This window comes from Coffea arabica, chromosome 2c, assembly GCF_036785885.1.
Source record: "Coffea arabica cultivar ET-39 chromosome 2c, Coffea Arabica ET-39 HiFi, whole genome shotgun sequence".
Classification (NCBI taxonomy): Eukaryota; Viridiplantae; Streptophyta; class Magnoliopsida; order Gentianales; family Rubiaceae; genus Coffea; species Coffea arabica.
Genome location: NC_092312.1, coordinates 45,764,482 through 45,773,772, shown reverse-complemented (window position 1 = coordinate 45,773,772; position 9,291 = coordinate 45,764,482).

The following is a 9,291-nucleotide window of genomic DNA, read 5'->3' as shown; positions in this document are numbered from 1 at the left end:
ATGGAGTTGGTACTCCAATAGTTAAACCCCGTTGGTATCCATTCATGGAACAATGTCAACTCAAATCAGTCCACACCAAAGGGGAGTTGATTCGAGCTCATCTTGACGGGAACACTCCACATTTTGGGGATGGTTGTGTATCAAGGGTTCGTTTAAAGAACAAGTACCTCAATGACCATTGTGATTTTCGTCTTTAAAACTTTTAGCTCATCATGTATAAAACACTCTTAGGTTTTATTGAATAGAATTCTAGATAATTTCTCGATGATCCTTTCTACTGATAGGATCCATCTATTTATAGTTTACAAAGTGACTCTTTGATATCCCAAGGGACATCTTGACTCTTCAAATTTACAAAGGACAACTTTTACAGACTCCAAAGGACAACTTAACTTTTCAAACTCTCAAAGGTCATCTTGACTCTTTAGACCTTCAAAAGACGACTCTTGCAGACTTCAAAGGGTAAATAACCTTTAAAAATAGTAATTTGGCCTTTCAAACATGTAGGCCATATAACAAACATATGGGTCCTAGTAGGTCCTTATGTCCTCAAATGGTTCAATCTTCATCAGGGGTGTCAGAAGGAGTAGAATCTGGATCAGTGATATTCATTTGTTCGATCCAATCATCATGACTCCTTTTATTTTTCCTTTTGTTTTCAATGCTTTTCCATTCTGGTCGATATTTGGGAATCGATCTTTCTGTGTGAGAGGACTCTGGCTGTTGTGTGAAATTACCAGGCATCTGAGAATCTTGAAATTCTGATGAATTCATTTTATCAGTCCACTCTTTTTTGGCCTTGCGAATCTGGGTCCAATAAGGATGAGTGTTTTGGTAATTCCATGATCCATAAGGTCCTGGCCAAATTTCAGGAGGAATGCATCTGTTTTCTTGGAATATATATCTCTGAGCTTCTCCATATTCAACTTCTTGATCTAAAATAGTATGAGACAATTCCCTGTAAATAACTGCATTGGATAAGGCTTGGATCTAGTTATTGATGAGATGACAAGGACGATGAAAATGGATGAGAATATGATTGGGATTTGTGGTAAATAGATCTTTCCAAAAGGACAAAGGTTTAAACCATTGAAGAAACTTTTGAAGGTTTTGAACCAATGGTCTATTAAAAAAGGGACTCTGAAATTCCATTAAAATATGATATTGATGGCACAAACACCAGAAGTACCACAATAATTCTTTTGGAAATTCAGTAGGGCTGCCAATAAATATTTGACAGAAAGGATACTCGGGATTAGTACCAAAGGGACTAAGTATTGACCCACCATATGAACGGAAGAGTTCGAGTTCATATTGGTTTCGAATTCTTTCAATATTTTCTTTTTCCCATGGGTATGGTATTTCATAGATATCCGGAGGATGATCTTGAACTGGAGTAAACATGAAACAAGTTAAGGTTTTTGGTGGTAAGACTTGTTGAGGCAAAGGTTCTTTTCTTGAAAAGAAATCAGCAACAATATTAGTTTTCCCTTTAATGTGTTTAACATCAAAGGAATATTGGGAAAACCATGCTGCCCAACGAAGGAGTTGTGGGTGTGGGATGGTCTTTTGTTTAAAATTCAGCATTTTAGGAAATGATCCCATATCCATTTGAATCAAGAAATGTTGAGAAATGAGGAAGAAAGAAAATTTCTTTATTCCATTTCTTACTGCAAGTATCTCCTTGAAAGTGGAATGATAATGTTGTTCAGAAGGTTTGAATTTTCCACTAGCAAATCCACAATAATGCCTTTTTCCATCAAGATCTTCTTCAAGTAGAATGGCTCCCTAGTATCTGTCACTAGCATCTGTTTGTAAAGTCTTTTTCCCTGTGGATGGAATGAACAGAGTAGGAAGACTTAAAAAAGTCTCTTTCAGCTTTTGGACTGCAATCGTTTGAGATGATCCCCAAGGAGAAGGATCCTTTCTGAGCATTTTAGTCAGGGGACTAATATGCTTTGAAGCTTTAGGAATAAATTCCCTCACATAATTAACAACACCAAGGAATTGTTGTACCTGCTGTCTTGTCAAATTTTCTTCTGGAAAATCTTTGATAGATTGTCCAACATGTTGCTCAGGTGTACAAGTTCCATTGGAAATTTTCATTCCGAGAAATGAAATTTCTTTTGTTGCTAAAATCATTTTCTTTTCAGAAATCATTATACCATATTGCTTAACAAGATCATGAAATTGGTTAAGCAATCTGATATGCTCATCTAAAGAATGGCTGAAAAGAAGAATGTCATCTATATAGATGAGTGTTGAATGCAAGATAGGCTGAAAATTCTTTATCATGGCTTTTTGAAAAAGTGAAGGTGCCGTTTTGAGACCAAAAGGCATCACCTTCCATTGATAATGATGATTTGGAATACAAAACCCAGTTTTGTGCCTATCTTCAGGATAAATTCCTAATTGCCAAAATCCAGATTTAAGATCAAATTTTGAAAACCATTTTGCTTTCGTAATTTGAAAAAAAAAAAGTGTAAATCTGTTTGGAATAGGAAATTTATCATCAAGTAGGAAAATGTTCAGGGGTTGATAATTAATTACCAACCTCATTTTTCCTCTTACCTGTTCTGATCTCTTGTTGACATAAAAAGCTTGACATGCCCACTGAGAATCAGAAACTTCTATCAAACCATACTTCAAGAGTTCTTGGCATTCTTGATCAACAAGTTTTGTATCTTCTGGATTCATTCAAGAATGACTTGCTTTTGTGAGGTTTATGTCCTAATTCTTTTTGAATGGAAGATGGATATAAAAATCAAAATTTTCCCACAATGGATGATCACATTTTTGTAAGAACTCCTGATGATTAGAAGCGCAAGACTCCTTTATTATTTTCTGTTGAAACTTTTTGAGTCTTTCTTCTAATGAAGTAGAGGTTTCATCCTCTCTGAGATAAAGATTAGAGATCTCAATAAATGGTTTAAAAAACTTTTTTGATCGCATCCCTCTGGCTGTGATATAAAATTTATTTTCTCTATACACATCAAAACCAAGCAAAAGATCTTTTCCAGAATCAAGATTGGCACCAAGGAATTGGGTAGTAATAACACAGTCTGGAAGGAGCTTAAGAGTAATGGGATGTTTTGTAATGAAATTTGTATAGAATGAATTCCCATCAGCTCCTGTAAATTCCTTTTCATAAGAGGTCCAAAATTGGTCAGGTAAAACATCTTTTTTCATGATTGATAAGGAGGCACCAGTATCAAAGAATACAATTAATGGGATAGGAGTAGAATACTTATCCATTAGAAGATGGACAAGTGCTTGAGGATAAATAGACCTTTTCCCATTTTCTTTAGGCTTTGCTATAAGGATTTCTAGTACCTGTAAAGCCAAAAGAGTAGAATCAGTCTGTTCTTCTTGCTCAGAAAATTCAGACTCTAAATCAGAGAACTATAAATTAAATTCATTCTGAATTTCTGAAATAAGATGTACTCCATTTTGGTTCTGAGAACAATTCTTTGCAAAATGTCCAGGTTTTCCACAAATAAAGCATTTGGTTCCTTTCTTTCCTCTGAACTGTTTGTTTCTTCTTTTGAAAAATCTCCACCTCTTTCTGAAAGGTCTCTTGGAATACTGCTTATATCCTTTGTTGAATGTCTTGAATTTCTTGAACTTTTTTTCCTTTTAAAAGGTCCACAAGCCTTGCATTTGCCTTTGATAATAAGCTCAGGCTTTTTGCACGCTTGGTCAAGACAAACATCTCCTTTGAGATATTCGCGGATAACTTTTCTGTTGTGGCATAAATCTTCAAGAGCTAATAAAACTGCTTGTCTCATTTGTCCAGTGGTAAGATTGAGGATAGATACATATTTATTATGGATATATATCCCAGCACCTTCAGCAAGTGATTTTGGCAGTGAGCTTATAAAGGCTTGTTTCAGATTTATATCTACACCAAGAGTATAAAAAAGTTTAGTCATTCGTTTGAAATGCTTATTTATATCTTTGCGATCATCAGATAAACATTTCATTTGGAAAAACTCCCTTCTCTTAGTTTCTCGGCTTTCTTTGACATCTCCTATAAACATCAGATGAAGAATGTTTATATTTTCTGTAAAATCCTGTATTGTCAAGAAAGTCATCTTGTCAGCATCTCCAAGGCTAGTCCACCAATCTTTTAGAATTCCTGAAAAATGAGCAGTGAAAGTTGATAAGATTTCAAAGTGAGATTCCTCATGAAGATTTTGAGCAGTCATCCAAGCATGAAATTCTTGGAATTTTGCTTCCCATTTTCCAGCAGGAATATCATCTATTGAAAATAACTGTACTCCTTTTGCTTTTGGAAATTCTTGTCCTGGAGGTCTGGCCGTTGAGGTTTCTTCTTCTTCTCCAGATTCAGGCTCTTCAACAACCTCAGAATTCATAAGGATAAGAGGAATTTTTCCCTTATCTTCTTCTTCTGAAAATTCAATTGAATCTGGGGATTCATATTGTGATTCAGATGGCTCAGAAGTATTCTGAGAATTTTCCTTATCAGTGTCTGATTCTGAAGATTCTTCTGAATTGCTATCAGCTTTAGAGGTAGTAAGGCAAGGGATTGAATCTTGATGAAGATCCTTTAACATAGAAGATAAAGGATTTTCATAAACTTTGGTTGCCTCTTTTGCCTTTTGTTCCTGTTGAACAGAGAAAATAGGATTAGATTGTACTGTATATATGAGAGAGGTTTCAGGCTGTATAATCTGTTTCTCTTTTCTCTTTCTTTCTTCTTCTTGTTTCTTTTGTTCAGCTTCATGTCTTTGTTTTGCTTTAGCTTCTTTTTCTTGGGCTTTTTTGTTTCTTCGATATTCTCGTAGAATTTCAGCAATATCAAAGGGTTTCTTTGAAGTTGGTTGTGGCTGATCTGGAAAGAAAACTGAAGGATTAGGAGTGGTAACATTTCCAAAATAAAATGATGTAGGCCAATCTCTTAAAGGGATTGCTACCAAATCCTGAACTTACTTGTGTAGGTGGTTTGGACGGATCAATATTATATTTTGGAACTTCACCTATTTCCTTTAAAGTAGCAATTTGCCTCTGAAGGAATTTTGTTTCTTTTTCTTGATTTAATACAAAATTTGCCAAAGAAGATGAATTTGTAGGTGAATCATATTTAATACTGGCAAGTCTTTGTTCAAGCACACTAATCATTTTAGATACTTCTTCCTTTTGAGATTTTACTGAAGTATCAAGATGATCAACTGAAGTATTAATGTGATTTACCTTTTGAGATACCTCTGAGACATTATGATGAATAGAGGTAAGAGCTGAATTTTGTACCAAGGAGTTTTCCGTCTGCCAATTGAGGATTCATAAGAAATATCTGTGGTAGCAGATTCTCCTGATGTTAGAATAACAGGTGCAGCATTTTGGATTTTTAGAGTGTGTTTAGAACTGTGACAGCCCCACCTTCCCCTAAGGCGAACCAAAGGGGTTAGCGGACTGCCTGCCCAGCTCTCGCCAGGACTAACGGATCAGTTTACGTCGATCTACCACGTTCCGGAACACACCCATGCGCGCAAACAAGTCAAAATCACAAAATAAAATAAAATAAAATAAACGAAAATCGAAGCCGCGGATGAACAGTGCCGGACACGTCAGAATCCGGAGATCAACCCAACATCAATCCAACATATACATACATTGAAATTCAACATTTACAACCAAATGGCATGCCAAAAACCACTCATCATCAATATACATGTTCGGTTTGCCAATCAAAAGAAAATGAATCCAATACACATTAGGGTTTCATTCAAAGAGCTATTCAAAAGATACATTTACATGAGCTCAACTTGACAACCGTCTAACACAACCTTTTCCAAAAGTGGTCATTTTCCTGTAAGGAAAACAAATGGAACGGAATGAGCTTAAGCCCAGTGAGTTACTACCACATAAGCAACAAAGAGCATATAGCATAACCTTTCATTTCAAGCACACAAATAAGGAATATAACAAGTTGGTAAAAGGATACGGACGGCTCTCAAGAGCCCATTTCCACGCTTACATTCTTGATCCAACCTCATTGACCCTCCATCAATGTTAAAGAGTAACCAACCGTAGACATCACTTTACTTCTATCCTTCCAACCAACATACCCCAACCGGGCCCGCACTCCAATCAGTCGTTTTTGGTAATACTCGAGTATACCGGAATCAAGAGTCTCATTACTACAAGATCCCTCAGTCCAGTCCCCGTGGCATGTCAATTTTCACGACCAAGCCCTCGCCGGCTCGATTCAATTGACTACCAACGGGGTTGAGCTCAGTAATACAGTAAGGCCGTTGGATAATCGTCCAAACAACACTAAATCAGTTTTCCATGAAAGGAATTCATTATCTCATATATCAAGTGCAGTATTTCCATAAAACGGTAAACAGTTATGAATGGTACCACAAGGGGTGAGGGCGGTCAAGTACACCCTCACCTCAATCAATTTCAGTAGCCAAATAAGCCTTCAAGGCATCAATTCACATATAGCAAAGCCACATTGTAACATTTAAGTGAGTAGTATACTCACCACTCAAGTAGGTGATGTTTCATGCACCGTCGTTAAAAGAACGTCGTGAACTACCGTCACGCCCTAGAACACGCAAACAAATACAATGAGACTCGATAACGAGTCATAAAGCAATGCCAATCACAACCCCAATAGGGTTTTATAAACATATACATGCATCATAGGCAACCAGAAATTTTGGAAATGTAACTAGCTTTGGCCCTGAAAAAAAATAGTTTTTGTCCTCATTTTGCGGTAATGGCACCGATTTCACTACGATTATCGGATGAGGGTGCAAGACCCACCGTTTCGAAGCTAAGAAACAGGGCTACAACAATGTAGAAGGTAACTCAGTCCAATTCCTAGCACAACTAGGTCAAATATGCAAAATACCAAACCAGAACCTTAATTGCAGGTTTACAAATTACACTATGCTGTAATTAGTCCAACTCAGTCTATACAAGTCCAAATTCATTGATTCCAAAGGCATACTGTAGCTAAGACATCCATCTACATTTCATCAGAAGACCTCAACAACCAAATCCAAAGCAATTCCAGCCAAAATCACCAATTACAGACGTAGTTCTTACATCCTGATGAACCCAGAACAGCAATAGTAATTTCGACCTTTCTCATTCTACACAACTCCAATTGATCTGAAATTTTACAGGAACCTTTAAAACATCAATACCTACAACTTTCATGTTTTAAGGAAAGGCCAATTCGGCCTCTAACCATGAGATACAAAACCAGACAAAATTGGGGATATAAAACCCTAACTTTCTCAAATTCCTTCCAAACCAGAAATTGGTTACAATTATCTATCATATACACCTACTAGAGTCATTAAACATCATTTCCAACCATCATGGATAGCCACAACATCATGATCAATTAAACCAGAAAAATCACCAATAAATTGAAAACTTCACCAAGTCATCCAAAAGCAAGAAATAAACCACAAATTTCAGCACTTTAGCTACCACTAAGCACAACATAAGCTTCATTAAGTGTAGGAGGAAGTTCATTCACCACTCACCTAGTAAACAAGAGAGGAAGAGTTGTTGGACACCTTAGCTTCCTTAAACACTTCACCAAATCACTTACTAGCACCAAATGGAGAGATTTTATGGAGTAGAAACAAGATCAAGCAATTGTTTTGGAGGATTTGAGCTAGATGGTAGCCAAGATTTTGAAGAGTTTTCTTCCTTCCTAAGCTCAAGGTGGCCGGCCAAGTAGGTGAAGACAAGAATGAATTTTTTTGTGATTTTTGAGATATTTATTCAATTGGTAAGAAAGGTCAAAAAGGTGAATAGTTGTCAACAAGTGAAACCAATCCCAACATGACAAGTGTCACTTCATTAATGCATTCCTATCCTTCTTTTTTCCTCTCACATCAATCACATCACATCCTATACTTATCTCTTAACACCCGATAAATTTCAACCAGTATCCGAAACTCAACCTAATTGATCGAATTTTTCCGAACTTTTCGTACTAGTGGGTCCCACGTCCAATATATATTCTTAATTTTTCAAAAACTCTCCAATGCTAGAAAAATCATCTAAAAACTATAATTACTCATAAAATTCACCAGGAAAATTTTCCTAAGCCAGAAAATGCAGAAAACATGTCTTTAAAGGGGAAAAACCCTAGGAAAATTATTAGGCAATTTACGGGTTCTCACAAGAACCATTTTTGACAAATGATTCTAATGGTGGAAAATCAGCTTCTTGAAACATAAAACATTGAATTGGCTGAGTGCTTTCTTCCAATGATTTGGGTAAAGGTTGATGTACTAGCTTCCATTCCTTTTGGATTTTCTTTGTTTGCTTTCTTGCTTCCTTTTCCAGAATATCAAGACATTTCTGATAATATAAGGATGCAAGACCTATTTTGCTTTTGGTGATTGATAAACCCATGCAGAAGGAATTTGGTAACCATCAAACTTACTTCTTACTGACTGAAAATGGTCAGAATCAGGATCTTGTGGTTCATGATCTGGCTTGCAAGGTCGAGGCTCAAAAGACTGTGGATCCACTAGCTTAGTTTTCTTCTTACCAGAAGAAAGATCAGAAGCATCTAACTCCAGTTGTTCTGCCAAATAACATTCTTCGCAATTGGTACATGTGTCAAAATAGATGTGACCAGATATAGGTTCTTGAAAATGATAAACTGCTTCTCCATTTTTGTCAAAATGTTCAATAATATCTCGGAGAAAACCTTTCTCACAATTTTCTTCATAACGACCCCATAACTTTCCTTCGCGAGTTGGCAACTGCATTGGAACTTCTGCAAGCATAATAGAAGGAATTATTTTAGAAGAGGATTTCAAATGAGAATGATCAAATGAAATTGAAGTTCTCCCTTCAATTGTTTTGGTAATCCTTGAATTAGAAGATTCAAGTGGTTCATTGTGTGACGACCCCACCTCCCCCTAAGGCGTACCAAAGGGTTCGGCAGACCGCCTGCCCAGCTCTCGCCAGGACTCACTCCCTATCTCAAACGAGTCATGTACACACATCCATGAACCATAAATAACATTCCCAATTCAAGCTTATAATTTACATTGATAGAAATCGAGGTACAAAGTCTCAATACACCAAACTAGTTCAAAACGTATACAATCCAAGTACAACATGTTCCATCCGAGGAATAGCGCGAGTACAAGTCAAAAATCAAACAACTAGTCTATGCTAGACTTTACATAACTCACACCTCGCTCGTACCCCTGAAAGGAAAACAAATGGAGTGGAATGAGCTAAAAGCCCAGTGAGGTTCCAAATAGCAAATTGACCATT